This window comes from Archocentrus centrarchus, chromosome 19, assembly GCF_007364275.1.
Source record: "Archocentrus centrarchus isolate MPI-CPG fArcCen1 chromosome 19, fArcCen1, whole genome shotgun sequence".
NCBI lineage: Eukaryota > Metazoa > Chordata > Actinopteri > Cichliformes > Cichlidae > Archocentrus > Archocentrus centrarchus.
The window spans coordinates 20,928,103-20,948,822 of record NC_044364.1 but is presented as its reverse complement, the minus strand read 5'-3'; positions in this window follow the sequence as shown (position 1 = coordinate 20,948,822).

The window sequence follows — 20,720 nt, the reverse complement described above, 5'->3', positions numbered from 1 at the left end:
CACGATGCTGGTTATCAGCTGGCTAAGTTAACTCAGGGTTTCCCCTGCATGTTCAAACAAAAGCGGCGGGGCTGGCAGCCTCTGACTAATCACAGTTTCAGATAAGTGTACTGGCAGCAGAGTGGCTGATTTCACAGAGACAGATAAAACTGTAATAAACTACTTTCAGCTGCTCCCAGTACAGCAGGCAGCTCAGCATGTTTGAATTGGCTGAGTTTTTACACTGGATGCCCTTCTTGATGCAACCCTGAAGGAATTTGTGGCTGGAACTGAACCAGTAACTTTTTGGTTGGTAAGCAAATGTGTGAACCACTACACTATGAAGCCACAAAGATAAAACCAGGAAAAAATATGAAGAGGTTTAACAGTACACAGAGTGAGTGAGTGAGTGAGTGGAAAAGCTCGGCTTCCAAATAAAAGCTCTGAATGAATGTGTGAGCACTTTAAACACTTTATTCTGTAAGACTGGAAAAGAGAATAAAGATTCGCCTGTTTGAAGCAACTATCACAGCTCTATTATTCAGGCACGATAGTCTGAGGGATCATAATTGAGGTATTTTATTAAATTAATGATTAAAGTTTTAGTTTTAATTCTTTCAGCTGCAGCCTTGGTGGAGTTTAACGAGAGGTCAGCTGTATGAAATCACTATCAGTTCACTGGAAAACAGCGTCACCATTCCTGGAAGATCCCTCAGAGCTCAGGGTGTGGAAAGAAGGAGGGTCTAAAGTTTTTTGCCTCCACCTAGAAAGGCTGATGGGGTATTGTAATTACCGTGTCGGGCGGGTGTGCCGGCGGTTTGACCTAGGATATTCAAATTCAATTTCAGACAAGTTTGAATCTCAGCGACCTTGACCTCAAAGTAAAGGTCGGAGGTCAGGTTTACTGAAAATCTTGTGAACAGAGTAACTTGAGAATGATGTCACCTAGGATCCTCAAATTCATACTTTAGATGCATCTACTAAACATCTCAGACGACTTAGTTCTTACCATAATAATGCCAGTCACATACAGTGACAGCATTCTCAGTGGTTTACATTCATTATGATTTTAGCATTTCTTATTACTGCTTCTTACGTGGCTATTTGCAAGTGACTAAGGCTCATATGCACCCTATTAAGATCTACTGAGACCAGGTAATCATGTGTTGTAGAACGTGCGCTTTCAGGGGATTCACACCATCTAAAGATTCTTCTGCCAGGAGGCTGTTAGTATTTTTCTGTATTGTGTGAAGTCTTTGTGTTTCCCTGATGAGTGTCAGTATGAAATATAGGTTCTTAGTTTTAACTTTATTCCTGACTTTTTTTCCCTGTTGGCTGCAAACTGTTTCATTGTTCTATAAACATTAACATCGGATCCCAGAACAGAACACCTGTAGTCTACGTTTGAATTCAGTTTTTAATTATTTCCTCTCAGAGCGATAAACTCCACTGAAGCTGCACCTGAAAGAATTTAAAATAAAACTTTAGATATTAATTTAATATTAAACATGAATTTAATGAAATACTCATTTATAACCCATCAGATTCTCCTGTGTCTGAATGATAGAGCTGTGATATTGATCAGTCTGTTGTCAGCATTTTTGGCGGCTTTTCTTCCTGCCTTCAAATAGGCTAAAGTTTATTAATATAGCAGCTCTTTTCCAGTCTTACTGACCAAAACATTTGAAGCACACACACATTCATTAAGAGTTTCTGCATAGGCTCATGCTCTGGCTCTGTCTGTAGCAGCTGTTACTTTCAGTGTGTATTGTGTGTTTAACCTCCTCATATTTTTCTAATACTATAGTTTCATCTTTCTCTGTGAAATCAGCCAATCAGCAGCCAGTACACTTATCTTAAACTGTGATTGGTCAGATGAGGCCAGCCGCACCTGCTTCATGTGAACATGCAGGGAAACCCTACCTAACACAGCACGCTGATAACCAGCTTTGTGTGACTGCTGATCCTGATTTCTGATGCTGAGTAAGTGAATTCATATAATTGTGTGATACCCTGAGTATGCTGAACTCACTTCATAGTTCAGGGCCCTGAGAGGAGAAGGGCCAGTGCGACTGAACTTGCACCCAGTTTCTTTCACTTATCCCATTCAGGGTTGGGTTAGTTTTTTTTTAATAGTTATTTTTTCTAACTTTTCCTAACTTTCAAAACTAAAGGAAAAAAATGTCTGCATATACCTGGGTTATTTTTCAGGTATCTATGAATGACTTCTTCCTGCACTGATTCATGGGTGTGTTTCATGTGTGAAGATATTTAAAAAATAAGGCTTTAAGACACAGAAAACAGGATCTAACACACTTTTTAAAGCTAATCTGCCAACATTCATGGATTCTAAGCTCTTTGCTTCCTGTGTCTCAGAGAGCCTGAAAGGGCGTCGTATGATAAAGCAGATCATAGTGACGAGCGTCTCCTCTGAAAGGTCGACAGTTAATCCGTCTGTCAATATTAGTGTGTGTTTGCAGAGATTACAGCAGAGCCGCTCAGCTCAGAGACAATTACTGATATCAGGTAAAATATACACACACAAACACATACACGCACTCACACACACGTGCACGCGAGCACACACACACACACACACACACACCCATCGCTGGAATATGGCTGATTGAAGTGTGTGTGTGTGTGTGTGTGAGCTGATTACTCAGCACACACACACAGAATATATGGCTGTCATTATCTTACTAATGGATGTTTGGCTGTGATCAACACACACACACATACACACACATGCACATTGTTGATGTAGTAACACTGCAGTATTTTATAGTGATGCCACACATTAAATCTCAAACAGAGGGTTAATCGATCCATCACAGGTATGAATGAGGTGCGTTTAAGAGAAAAAGATCATTTTGAAAACCTTGAGTGTCTACATAAAGATTTTATGGTGAAAACCTTCTGCTCAGGAATCAGACGCTGGATTGTGGCAGTGACACCTGTTTTTGTTTTGCTCCCTTTTTCTCTGATAAAAACAAAATTAAAAATATGAACTCTTGATTATTTTAAAAGACACACTGATCTCTGTCTGTGGATAAAAAGGAGGGCATTTACAGAGACCTGTTTTCAGTACATGATCTGATTTTCTGAGACAAATCTCCACAAACTGAAACTCACCCTGAAGCTTAATGACTGGCAGACTTCAGAAATGAATAAATGATTTTCCCCGGCTGGCAGCAGAGTGGAGCTTCACCACTGATTCAATTAATTCAAATTAGCCGAGGATATCAGAGAACATTTAACCCGTTTCATGTAAAACTGCTAATCCCTAGTGGAGGTGTAAATGAGACTGAGGCTTTGCATTCATAAAAAAGCTCACTCCAGCTGAAGGCATGAGTATTAAAATAAACTTCACATAAGGCAGTGAAACATTCACTGAAAAAATATTTATAGGAACTAGGGCGGATCAGTGTAGAGGAGGATAAATAAAGATATTGTCCTGGGAAACGTCTCATTGTGAAGGAGGACATGCAGAGAAGAACTTCATACTTAAACTTCATGTGTTTATTAATCACTCTGAGTAAACTCTTTCAGTCAGTTTGGACCAACATTTCTTATAGCTGGTCACGAGCATCAATGAGGAGGAATTTTGTGGCCTTCCTCCTTAAAGTGATTTCGCCTCATCAGTATTTCTGGTTCTGTGAGGGAAATAAAAGTTCCAGTAGCACACAAGTAGAAATATAGTCAGAAATGTAATCAGTCAGAAATATACAAGAAATATACAAGCAAAAGAATAAATAGATAAATAATAAACAAAGATCCAACCAAGACAAAGAAGATTTAAAATGTCTGACAGATGATGAATTATTGCACCTTGATATTGTCCATTGTCCAGTACTGCTTTATGCTACCTTGTGTTTGTAGTCAGCCTCAGGCTGCCCCCCCCCAAAAAAAAGGGGTTGTACAGTCTGATGGCATGAGGGACAAAGGAGTTTTTCAGTTTACTAGTCCTACACTTGGGATGGAGCAGTCTGTCACTGAACAGGCTCCTCTGGTTGCTGATGACAGTGTGCAGAGGGTGACTGGCATCATCCATAATGTCCAGTAGTTTGTTCACAGTCCTGTTTTCTCCCACCATCACCAAAGAGTCCAGTTTCACGCCGACCACAGAGCAGTTTCTCGAAAGGCCAGTCGTTTTCCAGGCTGAATCGGCCGGTGATCAGAGCTCTCGCAGCCACAGGTGCAGACAGTGATGGTTGGTCGCGAACGTTTCGGCTCTAAGAGCTGGCTCTTTGAAGTGAATGACGGGAGCTAACTCTTCACTGAGAGCCGTTTTTCATCAGGAGGGGCTACAAAAACAACAACACAGCCAGCACACCATAGGAGAGGTGAAGAGCGAGACAACATCTTGGGGGGGGGGGTCTTTTGTTTCCCTCCCTTTGCTGCTCAGCTTTCACTCTCAGTGGCTCCACTCTGCATCCTGCTGCAGCTTAAAATGGCACTTTTGTTGACTGATTTTTATGTTTTGCTTTGTCATTACATACACACGCAATTTTAATGCTGCTGAAAAAACATAGTGTTTCTATACTGCAAATAAAGTTCTCATGTTTTAAAATTATGGTTTGTCCGTTGTATGGTTGGATAAAAGGCCTCTCCAAATTTCAACCCCAGCCCGCCCCTGGACAAAGCTTAGAGTTGTAGCAGAAGTCTGCAGTATACAGGGTGAAGAGAAGAGGGGCCAGCACCGCCCCCTGTGGTGCTCCAGTGTTGCTGATCAGTGTCAGACATGGTGTTCTTCAGCGTGACATACTGCAGCCTGTCAGTGAGGGAGCTCGAGATTCAAGTGACCAGGCAGGGGTCCACTCTCATCACATTAAGTTTATCCTGAAGCATAAGTGGCTGGATGGTGTTAAAGGCACTTGAGAAATCCTGGAAGAGGATCCTCACCAAACCATTTCCTTTCTCTACATGAGATTGTGCTCGGTGTAGTAGGTAGAGGATGGCGTCCTCCACACAGACACATGCCCTGTATGCAAACTGCAGATGGTCCTGGGCGTGTTGCACCTGGGGTCTGAGAAGACATCTTCATTAGATGTGAAGTGAGTGCCACTGGTTGGAAGTCATTCAGGTCACTAAGCCGGTTCTTCTTCGGGACTGGAACGATGCAAGATGTCTTCCAGAGGGTGGGTACTCTCCCCAGTTGCAGACTGAGGTTGAAGATGTGTTGGAGTGGTTCACCCAGTTCAGTAGTGCAGGTCTTTAGCTGTCAGGGGCACACATTGTCTGGGCCAGCTGCTTTGCTGGGATGAAGCTTCCTCAGTTGAACCCTGACCTGGACTGCAGTAATGCTCGGAGTCGTCTGTGTTGTAGCGGGGGAGGAGGAAGGGGAGGGCAGGTGTGCTGTGTTATCTGGAGGGAGGTGTTTTGAAGGAAGGAGGAGCAGTGGCTGCAGTGAGGGGGAGTGTTTGAACAGAGAGTGGGTGAATTAGAACAATATTCAAAAAAAGATGATCTGCTAATTTCTGGACACTTCTCTTCATTGGCTCCAAGGTTATTATTGTTAACAAAAACAAATGAAATAATGAATTTGAAAAAACATTTTTGTTTACTGAAATAAATAAAAACAATAATTAAAAGGAAAAAACAAACTGTATTGTGGGTTTACAAAACTAACTAAAATGAACAAATTATAGATAAAATGATCTTTGTTTTTGTGTTTGTCAGTTCATTTAAAAGCCTTGTGGATTGATATGAAATCACTTTTTTCTGCTCTAGCAGTTTTAGCTGGGAGCACCATACAGCACCTCACTGTGTGTGTCTGCTCACTGCAGCGGTCTGCAAAATAATGGCAGAGTTGGGTAAAGTGGCAGAATCTCATACAGGATTTCACTGAGTACAATAGTGAGACAGATAGAAGCAAGTGTCTTGCTCAAGGAGAAAACGCACCAACCTCAAAGTCCACCTGAGAAGCGCACAAGGCAGCCATGAAAACCCCTCTGAACCTACGCAGTAACCTACTGTTAGAGGTGGTGCTGTGGCCAGTAAGGCAGAAGACCCCAATACAGGACACAAGGTGAGGAGCTTAATTTAAAATTTAAGCTTTAATAGCAAAACTTGGCTTTACAAAGCATAACACAAACTTGAACCATGAATATGAAGCACACACAGCAGAAGACACAAACAAGCAGAGAAAACTCAGGGCTTAAATACAAGAGGGCTGATGAGGGGAGTGGACACAGCTGGGAACACAGGTGAACACAATAATACTAATGAAAAAAGGAAGTAACACACAACACAACACAGAGCAGAAGACTGCCAAAATAAAGCAGGAAGGAAGACAGAAAGACAAAGACTCTGACTAGACACTACACACCCGGAAACACTGGGAAAGCAGAAATCAAATCATAACCAATAACACAACAAAAGAAGCACAGAAAAGGTAAACACAATTCAAAAACTAAGTATAAACAAAAACGCTGGGTCAATGGACCCAGGATTATGGCACCTACGGCATAACCTGACCTGCACGTCTCGAGTAATATAACTATACATCGGGTCCACAAAGAGCGAGGACCCAGGAGGGGAAAAAAGTCCCAGCATTTTTTTGTTTCTGTCAGCAAATAAAATACAGGCACACAACCACAAGATAATTAACACACATAATGCAGCTCACACAAGAGTTGGTTGGTTACGTACCTAGGCCACGCAAAGACCTAGCACAGAAGTCTAATTGGTGAGTATCTAACCAAGCTAGCTCTCTGAGCAGCACCGACAGAGATATGCAGCAAGGTGACAACCATAATGTACCATTTTCAGCGAAAAAATAACTGTTGGCTGCTTAATACACAGGAACACACAGCGGGAGGATGCACTGATAAATGTTTTTATTGAGGATGGGATGTCCACACCACTGTGACACACAAATACAAACACACAGTCTTAAAAAGCTGTATTTGAGCTTTGACTCCTTCAAATGCTCAGAGAGTGTTTATAATGTTTTCCTGTGTTCTGATGTTATACCCCACATGTGAGCTAATGTTAATCTACTCCACTGAAGCTGTACCTGCATCTAGTGCTGGGCAGTCCAATTTATTCATTATTTATTCTTTAGATAAATATTTTTATTCATATATTTCAATTTTTGAGATTTTTTTTTAGATAAAAGTTTATTAGGAGTTTAAGTTTATTGGATTTTTCTTTATGTTGCTCCCCGTTGATGTCTCACGATGTTCATGTGTGTCCTTAATATTAGACACATTTAGCACATAATGCTGCTATCTTGTGAACAGTTGTTTGTTGAATTCAATTTCTTACACAGTAGTTACTCTTGCACCTTAAATCTTGCACCTGACAAATAAAGTATGAAAAACTTAAACTAATGCTAAAACTAACAAAAACTGATGGTCCCCTGGGGGCTCTGGCTGGCCTGCCTTTTGGTTGTATCTTTTTTGGTTTTGTGATCTTGTTCTGCCTGTGTATTTGTCTGTGGGTGGTGTCTCATGTCTCGGGGACTCCACCTGTGGATCCAGTGCTCACCTGTGGCTGATCTTCCATCACTCACCTGCTTTTCATGTGCACTGATGGAGTTGAATTAAAAGCTGATGGAAACTTTCAGTCATCGCCAGATCATTGCATCAGCCAGGTATCAAAGTTGGCTCTTTTTTGGATTTGCTACCTCAATGTTCTTGGATTAATTCTTTCTATCTAGACTTTTGCACTGGGAAATCCCATTTGGAGCTGGCGCTTTTAATGTGTGTGCGAGACGCCCACGGAGACCCCGCAGCCTTGAGCGACCATTGACTCTCTGCAGCTTTGGTTTTTTTTTTTATTACATTTTTTTGGAATAAACTCTGTAAAGATTTTATGTCCAGTGTTTAAGTCCTCACTCGTGAACCGTGACAACAACAGCCTTAAATTATTGTATTTTTCTTTAATCCTGCCATACTTCAGTTAGGATAATACACAAGGTAGGTTCAAGAGAACACAGCAGCAATGTTTCTGAAATCTCAGGTAATAAAACTTCACAATCTGGTTGACTTGAAGATTTCATGAATCATGTTCAAAGCGGTACCTGGAGGATTACCTGCTCATCTAAAGAAGTTATTTGCTATAAGAGACAGTTCTATTGAGCACAGAAGAAAACTTTATGTTAAAGTTAACTTTGTCAGATTAGTTTAATACAAAGGTGTATTTATAATTATGAAGTGGAACTATGGAATAATCAAGAGAAAGCTTTACATTGCATCATGAACATGAATTTAAATTCACATATGCAAAGAAAATATTTGCACAATTTGTGTGAGATGAGCTGTATCTTTTGTGATTTGTAGAAAATGACCAGTTCAAAGTTCTCATTCTGTTTTTGTTTTTCAGCAAACGAATGTATGAAATATTCAGTTATCTGTATGTTTATGTACTTGCATGTTGATGCTTATAGGTACATTTGCATGTACACACAGAGGTATGCTGCTACCTTATTGTAAACTATTCACTTGTACAAAGGATACGTTCATGAGATTTTCTTTGTCCTGCACCTTTTTTGTTCACCCTGATGTAAGTATGGAAGATATGATTTTATACATTCTAACTCAAACTCAAATTACTCAAATGATGCTGCCTCCACCATGCTTCACAGCTGGATTAAGTGTTGGTATCCAGAGTGTTTTGTTTGCTTGATTGGAGAGCAGTGCTTTTCTTTGTGGTATCTTTCCATTAACACTATTCATTTTCTTATAGTAGACACATGAAAACAGCTGTTATCCAACTGCTCTTCTGTTACCTTTGGCTTCTCCTTCACCTCTTTCAGGATTGTGGCAGAATCTTTGCCAGACATCTGCTAACAAGAGTTAGCTAACCCCTACCTGTTACCTGTGTGGAAGGTAAGAAATGACATAATCAAGTTGTGACCACCAACCTGCTCATGAATTCTCCAATAAATGGCTCCAAGGTTTGACTTTTGGCCGAGTTTGGTTTGGCCTTGAAAATAACAAACATCAAGAGCTGAGATGATAAGTAAAAATTAGCCTAACACTTTCTCTGCTGCATTTATTCCCATGAAGGAGAGGTAATAACAATTCATGTTTTCAGATGGCTAAGTGAGAGCTACATCAGCTGACATCAAATAGTGCAGATAATAATGTTTGCTGATTCATGAGCAGTTTGTGTTCACACATGTGATATCTACAGTCATAGTGCTGCACAGAATTATACAGTGCCCTCAGGTGAGTTGGTGGCAAAGAGCAACCACACTGTCATATGGCCTAAAGGCAGAGGAGATTTATATTGAACTTTAATGAAAATGGCAAATTTCAGATAGACAAGCAGAATTCAGTGAGTAAAAAAAATTAAATAAAATGGTTTCCTGATAACACCAGATGGGCTCTGAACACTGGACCATCCACAGTGATTTCCACCATCTGCGGCGAATCAATAATCAGACTCAGACTTATGGTTTGTCGAGCGTCTGTGGATCTGACAGGCTTGATCTCTTATTGGATCAAATAACTGTGGTTGGATGGAGTTTGAGAGCTTCCTCTTTTCCTCTCCCATCCTGGTTTGGTCACAGATGGTTTACTCCTCCTTAGAAGATCCAAAGAGTTTGTTGTTGGAGTCATAAAAAGAGATGTGACATAATTTCTCTGCTTTTCTGATACTCAATAAGACATTTTGCCTTGTGGAACCTTAGGAGGCCCTTTTCCTCCATTCATTATGGAGACCATTAGGAACCTCCTTTAACTCCTTTAGGATTTTTACAAAAGAAGAGAAAGCAGATTTTTTTCCTCTCCTGGGCAGCCACGAGGAAATAAAGGAGCTCTCAGAGGGGAATGATAAGTGCTTGACCTTAAAAACTGTTATTTTAGAGAGAAATCAGATCATCTTGCGTTCAACTGCTGGACCAGCTAATTTCAGGATCCTCTAGGAGTTGTCAGAATCATTCCGGATGTGTTTTGCATTGCAGCTGTTTAGGGAAGTCGTTTCAGAACTCAGTGGATAATGAGCTCATAGTTAATGATACCTTTGTTTACCTTTTCACTGACAACAGTCTGAGTTCTTCAACCTCCAGCCCATGAAAATGAGCAGCCTTCAAAGGTGTTTCATGATAATATTTTACACAGAAACAGAAACTCTGAAATGTGCAAAAATCATTTTCTTTGTTCCTTCTCCTCTCTGAGTTTGGCAGTTTTTCATTGTTTTAAATGACTGCTGGTTGTACACACTGAAACACACACTATAACCCGCACACGCAGTGTTAGTGAGGGGTGAAATTGAGTTGTTTCAGTCTGGAGACTGAGACTAAAGAATAATATAGAGGGGGGGGGGGGGATGAGAGAGGCTCAGCTATTACACTGAAACATTTTCAAACCTCTTATTTTCCTCTATTATCCTCTGTCTCTCATCTGTCCGTCTGTCCTTTGCTCGCTCGGGTGTCGTGTTGTGATGATGAAAGCTGTTTAAATAGCTGCAGTTGGCATGACAACGCAAAACACACCCATTACCCCCAACTGTCAGCTAGAGCTGATTGGTTAAAGTGTTTCCTAAAACACAATTATCTCCTTTTCCTGCTCTCCTTTATTGTCTCCATGGAAACTCCATGCTGTAGCATCACCAGTGGTTACCATAGCAATACATCTTCCTAATATATGAACAAGACTGATGTTTATGGGTGGAGAGCTGTGTCCAGGTGGATTTATTCAGGCCAGAAAGCCACTTGCTGATTTGGTCAGTTAAACATAAACTTTGAGCTCAGAATTAAAGCCAGAGACCACAGACAGACACCAGAGGTGAGACACAAACCCCTCAAACTGTCCTGAACAGAAATTTAGTGGAAGGGCCCATCCAAGCCAGGAAACATCAAACCAACCATGCCCCACTTACAGAAGTGAAGGTAACGGCTTCCTGATGGAAGACATCAAGTATTTTTAATGCTTAGAAGAAAAATGTGTGTTAAAAAAACTTTTCTAGATGTTAGTTTGGGGAAAAATTCAGTAAATGTTCAAAAGTCAGAAAAGTCAGAAATAAGATTTGTTTGATGATTCAGGTTTTTATGTCCCAGTGACCTCTGAAGTTAATGTTAAGGCTCTCCTCCATTCACTTAGATCGGCATCTGCTGTCCTTAGCAAGATGGCTCCTGAGTGGCGTGACGTACAGATCACCAAGCAAACGTTGACCAAATTATTCCACAAACCTCTGGGTGAAATGCTGAAGGTTATACAGGTGCTGGTCATAAAATTAGAATATCATGAAAAGTTGAATTATTTCAGTAATTCCATTCAAAAAGTGAACCTTGTATATTATATTCATTCATTACACACAGACTGATATATTTCAAACGTTCATTTCGATGATTATAACTGACAACTAATGAAAACCCCAAATTCACTATCTCAGAAAATTAGAATATTACTTAAGACCAATACAAAAAAAGGATTTTTAGAAATGTTGGCTAACTGAAAAGTATGAACATGAAAAGTATGAACATGTACAGCACTCAGTACTTAGTTGCGGCTCCTTTTGCCTGGATTACTGCAGCAATGCGGCGTGGCATGGAGTCTATCAGTCTGTGGCACTGCTCAGGTGTTATGAGAGCCCAGGTTGCTCTGATAGTGGCCTTTAGCTCTTCTGAATTGTAGGGTCTGGCGTATCACATCTTCCTCTTCATAATACCTCATAGATTTTCTATGGGGTTAAGGTCAGGTGAGTTTGCTGGCCAATTAAGAACAGGGATACCATGGTCCTTAAACCAGGTACTGGTAGCTTTGGCACTGTGTGCAGTTGCCAAGTCCTGTTGGAAAATGAAATCTGCATCTCCATAAAGTTGGTCAGCAGCAGGAAGCATGAAGTGCTCTAAAACTTCCTGGTAGACGGCTGCGTTGACCTTGGACCTCAGGAAACACAGTGGACCAACACCAGTAGATGACATGGCACCCCAAACCATCACTGACTGTGGAAACTTTACACTGGACCTCAAGGAACATGGATTCTGTGCCTCTCCTCTCTTCCTCCAGACTCTGGGACCTTGATTTCCAAAGGAAAAAATTGACTTTGATCAGAGAACATAACTTTGGAGCACTCAGCAGCAGTCCAGTCCTTTCTGTCTTTAGCCCAGGCGAGACACTTCTGACGCCGTCTCTTGTTCAAGAGTGGCTCGACACAAGGACTGTGACAGCTGAAACCCATGTCTGCATACGTCTGTGCTGGTGGTTCTTGAAGCACTGACTCCAGCTGCAGTCCACTCTTTGTGAATCTCCCCACATTTTTGAATGGCTTTTGTTTCACAATCCTCTCCAGGGTGCAGTTATCACTATTGCTTGTACACTTTTTCTACCACATCTTTTCCTTCCTCTATTAATGTGCTTGGACACAGAGCTCTGTGAACAGCCAGTCTCTTTAGCAATGACCTTTTGTGTCTTGCCCTCCTTGTGCAAAGTGTCAAAGGTCATCTTTTGGACAACTGTCAAGTCAGCAGTATTCCCCATGATTGTGTAGCCTACAGAACTGAGAGACCATTTAAAGGCCTTTGCAGGTGTTTTGAGTTAATTAGCTGATTAGAGTGTGGCACCAGGTGTCTTCAATATTGAACCTTTTCACAATATTCTAATTTTCTGAGATACTAAATTTGGGGTTTACATTCATTGTCAAGTTATAATCATCAAAATTAAAAGAAACAAACATTTGAAATATATCAGTCTGTGTGTAATGAATGAATATAATATACAAGTTTCACTTTTTTAATGGAATTACTGAAATAAATCAACTTTTTCATGATATTCTAATTTTATGACCAGCACCTATAGTTTTCCTTTATTACATTATTAATGAAGTCATTTTATTTTTAATTCCTGCTTTAAGTTGCCACTTTGTGTCACATCAGATGCAGTTGATCTGATTATTGTTCTCAGCATGTTTCTCATTACAGTGAAACAGGCGTGTTTCTGTTCACACTGAACTCTGTGAATCAATATTTGAGTCATAAACAGTTGCAGTGGATTGACTCCCCAAATCATGGCTGCATTGCACTGTGGGAACTATCAATTATTAGATATCTAACAGATAAAGAGAAAACAATGCAGTAATATTTGTTAAAGCAAGGTTTAACTGAACTTTGGTTATTTAATGATGCCATTTAAATCCCAGTAACTCCTGAAGGTCTCCCTCAGCGTAACTTGTTCTCATTTGTAAAAAAGTTTGGTTTCATTTTTGATTCAATGTGCTTTTTTTAAGTCTAAATCATTTCACTTCTTTTTTATATTCATTACTAATCAGCTGTCCTTTGTTTAAAATCATGAAGACATGACCTATATTCCTTTTTTTCCTGAATCAAGTGTGTAACAGTGAAAATGGGTTAATTTTAAACAAACTGAGCTTTGAGGTGGTCTCTGTTTCAGTCACTTCAGAGGGGTCCGAGATTGTAAAAAAAAAAAAACTGTAAAAATATCCCAAAGCTAATACAGAAATGTGGGGTTGAAAAGTGCCATTCATTTTCTTAAACTTAAATGTTGTTATTTTGTGTCTTTAGTAATTGAATTTTAATGTTCTTTACTTTTCTCTGCATGTTAGTTTATTGTGTTTGAATTTATAATTTTTTAATGTGCTTTTAGAGCAGTTTTCTCCTGAACAAGAGATTTTAGTCTCCAGAGATGTGGCTAAGCTTATGAAATAAGAATGAGCAGATCCCAGCCACAGAGAGAGGAACAAAGATTATTTTTCGGCTCCGAATCTCGGTCATTAATGAGCATGATGCTTCGTTAAGCTTTCAGACCCTCATTAACCAATCAACAATGAGCAGAAAACCTCCATTTGAAACTGCACTTCAGTAAAATATCTTTTGTTTTGAAACAAAAAAAGATCTTAATGAGTAATTCAGCCCTGAAGAATCATTTTCCATCAAGCCAGAAAGAAATCAGGCAGTGAGGTGAAATAATCGTCCCCAGAGCAGCTTCAGATTAGAGCTGAAAGGTTAAGGTGTGTGTGAAACTCTTTCATCACAAAAAATGGGCTCATTATGTTTGACTTTAAGCTTTTTTTTCTTCTTCTTCTTTTTTTTGCAGTGAACATCTTATATCATGGAAACAGTTAATTGTCCCACTGAGAGTGAGATGGTAATGAGGTTCCAAACATTCAATTTTAAAAATGTTCCAAATTAAGGATAAAAAGGGAATAAATGTGAACAAACCATACCAAATCGGTGCTTATGAACCACTTTTTCTCTTAAAGTGAAGTCATTAAGTGGAAACGCAGCAGGCGGGCAGGTAAATAAAAATCAGAGGGAGTCTAAGTGGAGATGACTGAAGGAGTGACTGTGTGATCTGAAAAGCTTTCATCAATAAATGCAGCAATGACAAGAGGTCATCCTCCCTCGGCAGGGTCAGCAGACTTTTTATAGCATGCTGCTGTTTCCAGATGTGCTGTCAAAGATCTGCTGTAGAAGCACAAAAGCGATGGATGAAGGAGAGGAGAAAAAATTGCTTCCTGGGTCTTCTGTGTTTTTGGTCATTCAGTTTGTTTTTTTTGTATGCTTGCAGTTTAGATTTTCACATTTGTATCATCTACTTAGTTTGTTCTTAGGTTTAAGATTTTATTGCTCACTTTCAAAGCTCTAAATGGACGAGCACCTTCGTATCTGTCCGAGCTACTCCATGAACACACGCCTCTAAGGGCTCTTAGGTCATCTAATCAACTACTCTTACAAAGACCAAAAACTAGGCTGAAACTGAGAGGTGGTCGAGCGTTTGCAGCAGCAGCACCAAGCCTTTGGAATAATCTTCCTTTCCATATTCGCTCAGCCCAGACAGTATGTCCTTATTAAAGACACATCTGTTTTTCTTAGCATTTGGCTGCAATGTAACATCCTATTAGATGATTGCTGACTTCTGACTGTGATGTTTTAATTAATTTATTCATTTATTATTGCCTTTTTACCCTGTTTATCTCTTTGGTCAACCTTTGTTGTTTTTAAATGTGCTATATAAATAAATGTGACTTGACTTGTGACATCCCCTGTCATGTTTTCTCAGTTGGGTTCAGCTGTTCTCCTGCTTGCCCTTATCACCTTGTGTGTTTATTCCCTCTGTCTTAGTTCTTTGACGCATCCTCCCTCCTCCCTCACAGCTGTGTGTCTCCTGTATATCCTGTGTAGATACCTGCGCTCCAGCAGCAGTTTTGCTCTTTTTCTTACTCCTGTGAATGATCAGCATTAAAGCTGGATTTCGAGTTTACTTCTTGTCTCTTGAGTCCTGTGTTTGGATTCCCATCCTGCCTACCACACAGCCACACCGTGACAAACAGCTCCTGAACAAAACACTTGTTTATAATTAATTCAGCCAGAAATATATGAAATCTATTTTATTTTTAAAACTTCCAGACTTCCCGTCTTCACTTTCACTGCCTGAAACTTGGAGTGCTGCACGGCTGTGTGATGATCACAGTTTAACAGACAGGACGTAACCAAAGGCTCTGTTATAATTAGAGACGGTAAAACAGAGTGTCCCAGTGAGAGCTCAGGCAACACACACAAAGTATGTCTCTCTCTCTCACACTCACACCCACACACACACACACACACACACACACACACACACACACACACACACACAGTAACATTAAACTGTAACACACATACCGGGTGACATACAGAGTGTGACACACACACACACACACACACACACACACACACACACACACACACACACACACACACACACACACAGGTGGCCACTGATTTATTATTGTAGCTGGTGGGTGGGACTTAAGGTTAGTGATGTCATAGACTAAAAACATGAGGGATGCAGCATCCCCATGGCAACTCCTTGTCACCATGGTTACACCACACATCCAGCAGTAGAAAAAATAAATGCAGAAAGGATTGCCCATTTTGTGTGTGTGTGTGTGTGTGTGTGTGTGTGTGTGTGTGTGTGTGGGTCATTTGGATCTGTGCAGCCAATCAGTGCTGTTTTGTCTCAGAGGAGGAAGTGACTTCAGAGCTGCCTTATCATCTGAAAACAGACACAGAACCTAAAGCAGACACATTTTCATCACATTGGCAGCTTCAAATCAAAACACACAAACTGTCTGTACGGAGAGTATGTTTTGTGTGTGTCAGAGAGCGACAGTACAACACAAACACGGCTGCAGACAAACTTTGAAACACAAATCAACTACCAGCCTTTCCTCGCTGGATACCAGGCTCCACATACGTAACCCCCTCCATGCTCCAGGTTTTAACACGCTGAAGTAATGTTTCAAAATCCAATTGCAATCACAATTGACTAATTCTCTTTCTCCTCATTGGTAGTGATTTCATTTTATTTGCTTCATTTTATGAAAGTTTAGCAGTGATCTATGTGATGATCCACCCATTTCTTGTTTAGACCTCTGGATGTCTAATTTTGATATCCAGAGTTCCTCAGCTTTTTTCTGCACACACATTCACCTCATACTTTGGCACAGTGACCTGAACAGTCTGATCCATGCTGTGAGAAATGTTGTACCAGTGCAGTATTTGTTTACATTTTGAAAATGTTTGAGTCATATTTCACCAAATATACCACCATGTAAAGCACTTTGACAGGACTAGAGCTTTAAAATGAATTTCAAGTAAATGTGACATCAAGAATCCATACTGTAAATCACGCTTGCCTGAGTTCCTGTTTAATTGATTTACTGTTTTAACATTGTTTTTGTGATTTGAAGACAGTTTGTATATTGATTACTGGAAAAGGTGTGATGGTAAAATTAAATAATAATAAAACAGAATAAAAAAGTGGTTTGACTTTTGAGACCAAGTCTTGCAAGTTTTTCTTCTGAAAACTGACATGACCCTGTGGTCTAAGAACTTAGCTTCTGTCAAAACAAACAAAACAAAACAAAGCAAAAAATTATAATGTCACAATGAAATGTGATCCATAAAAAGATTTTCAGTAAAAGTTTCAAAGCTTTTGTAACATACTCAGAGCACCTTCTAGTGTACAAAGGTAGAAATAGCATAATGGTGGCCTGCTTAACATTCTGCTGGTGACCGCAAACACTTTAGAATCATAAAGTGAGGTATGGATGGAAGGGCAGCCGCAGTTACTGTTAGAGGGTTAAATTTTTGGCTTAGTTTGTTTTTGTTAAAGTGCGTAGTCCAAGGCTTCTGAGGGAGATATCAACCCATTTGCTTATAGTAGCTTCGCTACATACCTGTGACCCACTCAAAGAAAGAAAAAAAAGTGTACATATATACACACGCACACACACTCTCCCTTCCAAAACTATTAGAACTGTGTAGCCAATCCATTTATTTTTGATGTTTGAGAGTTTGATATTGAAAAATGAATACATATGGATCTGATACATAGTTCAGAAGATAGCAACTTTGTCTAAAGTCACTTCACTCATTTTTCTTGAAAGCAAAATTATTGGAACATGTGACAGACAGGTGTGTTTTGTTGCCCCAGTGTGTCTTGTTACACTGATTATTCAAACAATAAATACTGCTGAATGTCTATGCTTAGTTTCAGATTTGGGTGTTGCTTGTGAAGACTGTGCATTTATTGTCAGAGGAGTAACCAACATGAAAACCAGAGAGCTGTCTATGGGTGAAAAACAAGTAAGTGTGAAGTTGAGAAAAGATGGAAAATCAATCAGAGCCATTGCACAAACTGTCAAGTTCGGCTGTGTGGCAGGCAGGAATAGGAACCCAATTCAGGACTTTGAATACAGGAATAAACGTAAGTTCAGCTTTATTGCTAGATCACACAGGGTAAATATACTTAAATATTTGTTGGGCTGGACAAGACTCAGAAATAAACTAACTAGGAAACAATATGGGGAAACCACTGAGCTAGGAACCACACAGCGTGAGGGGAGCCAAACACAAGGATACAACAAATAACAGACACAGGCAATGCATACACATGAGGTAATCAGGGAGAATGGCGAGGACAGGTGAACTGAATCTAACTGACGAACACAAATGAACTTGAGTGGCATCCCATTCTTAGGCCCAACCTTTGCAGCTATAACAGCTTCAGCTCTTCTGGGAAGGCTTTCCACAAGGTTTAGGAGTGTCTATGGAAATGTTTGGTAATTCTTCCAGACGCGCATTTGTGAGGTCAGACACTGATGTTAGATCAGAAGTCCTGGCTCACAGTCTCAGAGCCCAACTCCTGAAAAACAACCCCACATCATGACCCCCCCCCCCCCCCCCCCCCCCCCCCCCCCCCCACACACACACACACACACACACACAAAAAAAACAAAAACAAAAAACACAGACACACCAAACTTTGCACTTTGTACCATTCTCCTGGCAACTGCCAACCCAGACTTGTCCATCAGATTGCAAGACGGAGAAGTGTGTTTCATCACTCCAGAGAACACATCTCTGTGTTCTCACACACACACACACACACACACACACACACACACACACACACACACACACACACACACACACACACACACACACACACACACACACACACACACACACTTCGGGAACAGGTGACTGGGAAAATAAAGCAGGAAAACAGTAAACAGGAATGCAAACTCAGACTTAACAGATGGGGGGGATAGGGGGTAAAACATGGGAACAGGACACAGAGACAAAGCGCAAAGGGACACAGAGCTGGATCAAGGCAGAGGGAACACAGGAAAGCAGAGTATCTAATATAAATAAACCATACTCAAGAACATTACTTCTAATAACTAAAGTAAGGCCTCAAAATGCAAACTGCAAAGCCATAATGAAGCAAAGTCAAACTCACACTGAGAAAGACAAATGAGGAAATGCATAATAACAGGCCTTCAGAACCTGAAAACCTAAAACACTGGGCAAAAGGCCCAGGACCGTGACAACAGCGCCTCTGTCTCATCCTGATAGGCAGACTCATCACTCCCTCAGATAAACCCCACTACGGTGGTGTCATCCGCAAATTTGATGCTGCTGTTGCTGGAGTGGGTGGGGGTGCAGGTGTGGGTATAGTGGGTGATGAGTAGGTGGCTCACCACATAGCCCTGTGGGGAACCAGTGCTGACACAGTTCCAGGTCTGTCAGTTTGGTCACCAGTTTGTGAGAGAGGAGCATATAAAAAATTTATAGAGCTCTTCTTGTAAAAGCAAATGTGTTTGGCACAACAGTGCATTCGGATCATTATTCTGATTGTGAAAACTGCCAGACATGACAGGCTTAAAAACAAACAAAAACATGTACACTATATTGTCAAAAGTATTTGCTCGTCTATCTTTACACACATATGTACTTGAATGACATCCCATTCTTAATCCAAAGGGTTTAATAGGATGTCGGCCCACGCTTTGTATTATTTCTGAATTATTTTTAAAATGGCTGTCTTCTATCAAAAATAATCACAATAAACTGCACTGTTTCATCATCCTGTGATGATTAATGAATCCCTGCTGTAAGAATGTTTCCTGGGATAAACACATAATTAACTTACTGATGTCAATAATAATTAGTTATTTAACACAGGTGTACTACTTGAAACACTTAAGGGTCAGTAGATGGCAGTGTAAGACCAAAGTTTATTCTTAGGACTAAGGGGGCATTGTTAAGAAGGAGAGGACTCAACAAAATACCAAGAGTTGCTGCAACTTGTTTGCCTGAATTCAAGTTCCTGATGTCCTCCCCAGTGTTGGTCAGTCTGATGTAAATGTTTCTCATTTATGGCTAGGAGAGCTTTAAAAGGTGTGGCATTTTTCAGTTTATTGCATACATGATTATAATTACTGATTAATGAATGTGTTTATCACGTTCAGGTTGAAGCTATTAAGGTGGTATAACAATTTTATATAGTTTAGATAGCACATTTATTTAGTATAGTGTTAAAGGAAATCTGCAAAATAATTTAAAGATAATACACCGAAGCTGTTACATTGCCTTAAAGGGACTAGTGGATGAGGGGGAGTAACACTAAAGTGGGTGAAAAAAGAGTGAAATAAAGCACATTCCCAAATACAACACAATTTTATTATTTATTTTAGGGGTGGGACTCGATTAAAAAAATTAATCGAATTAATTACAAGCTTTGTAATTAATTAATCGAAATTAATCGCATTTTAATCGCATTTCAATATTTGACATGAGAAATATTAATTTAAGTTTAGTTGATGAATGAATCAATATACACAAGCTTAAACTTCAAAATTTTGTTTATTTTCCCACCAGTCTACTACACAGACCAACGAAGGGTGGAAGTGCTCCTGTGATAAGCAAACTCCTGAAATTAAAGTTAAGCATCATAACTGGATAGTTTTATTCAACATTAATGTCTCACTTAATATAGTTGAAAATTAATCATTCGCTCAGCTGTATTCCTTGATGTTGAAATGTGTTATGCTTGTTTTAACAGCTTATTTTGAATCAAAGACTTAAAATTAAACCACAAAAAGGAGAAAAAGTTCGTTCTCCGTTTAACAGCTGCTTTTACACAGCTGTGATTCGCACTCACGGTTGCTAGGCGACATGAGCTACGCAGAGGTGACGGCAGCTGATATGAAGGCTAGCCGCTCACTTCCGGCCTTTGTGGGCTGCGAAAGACGTGGGCCGGGTCCTTCGCAGGATGCGGCCCCTAATTTGGACATTGTGCGTCGATATAATCTGTATGCCGGGAACTCGCGCACTGAGAAACGTTCCACGGTGCAAAGTGCGATTAAAATGCGTTAAATTTTTTAACGCGTTAATTTCCCCGTAATTAATTAATCGAAATTAACGCGTTAAAGTCCCACCCCTAATTTATTTATTTAATTAAAAAAAAAAAGCCAAAAGCAAATCCTGAAAGCTA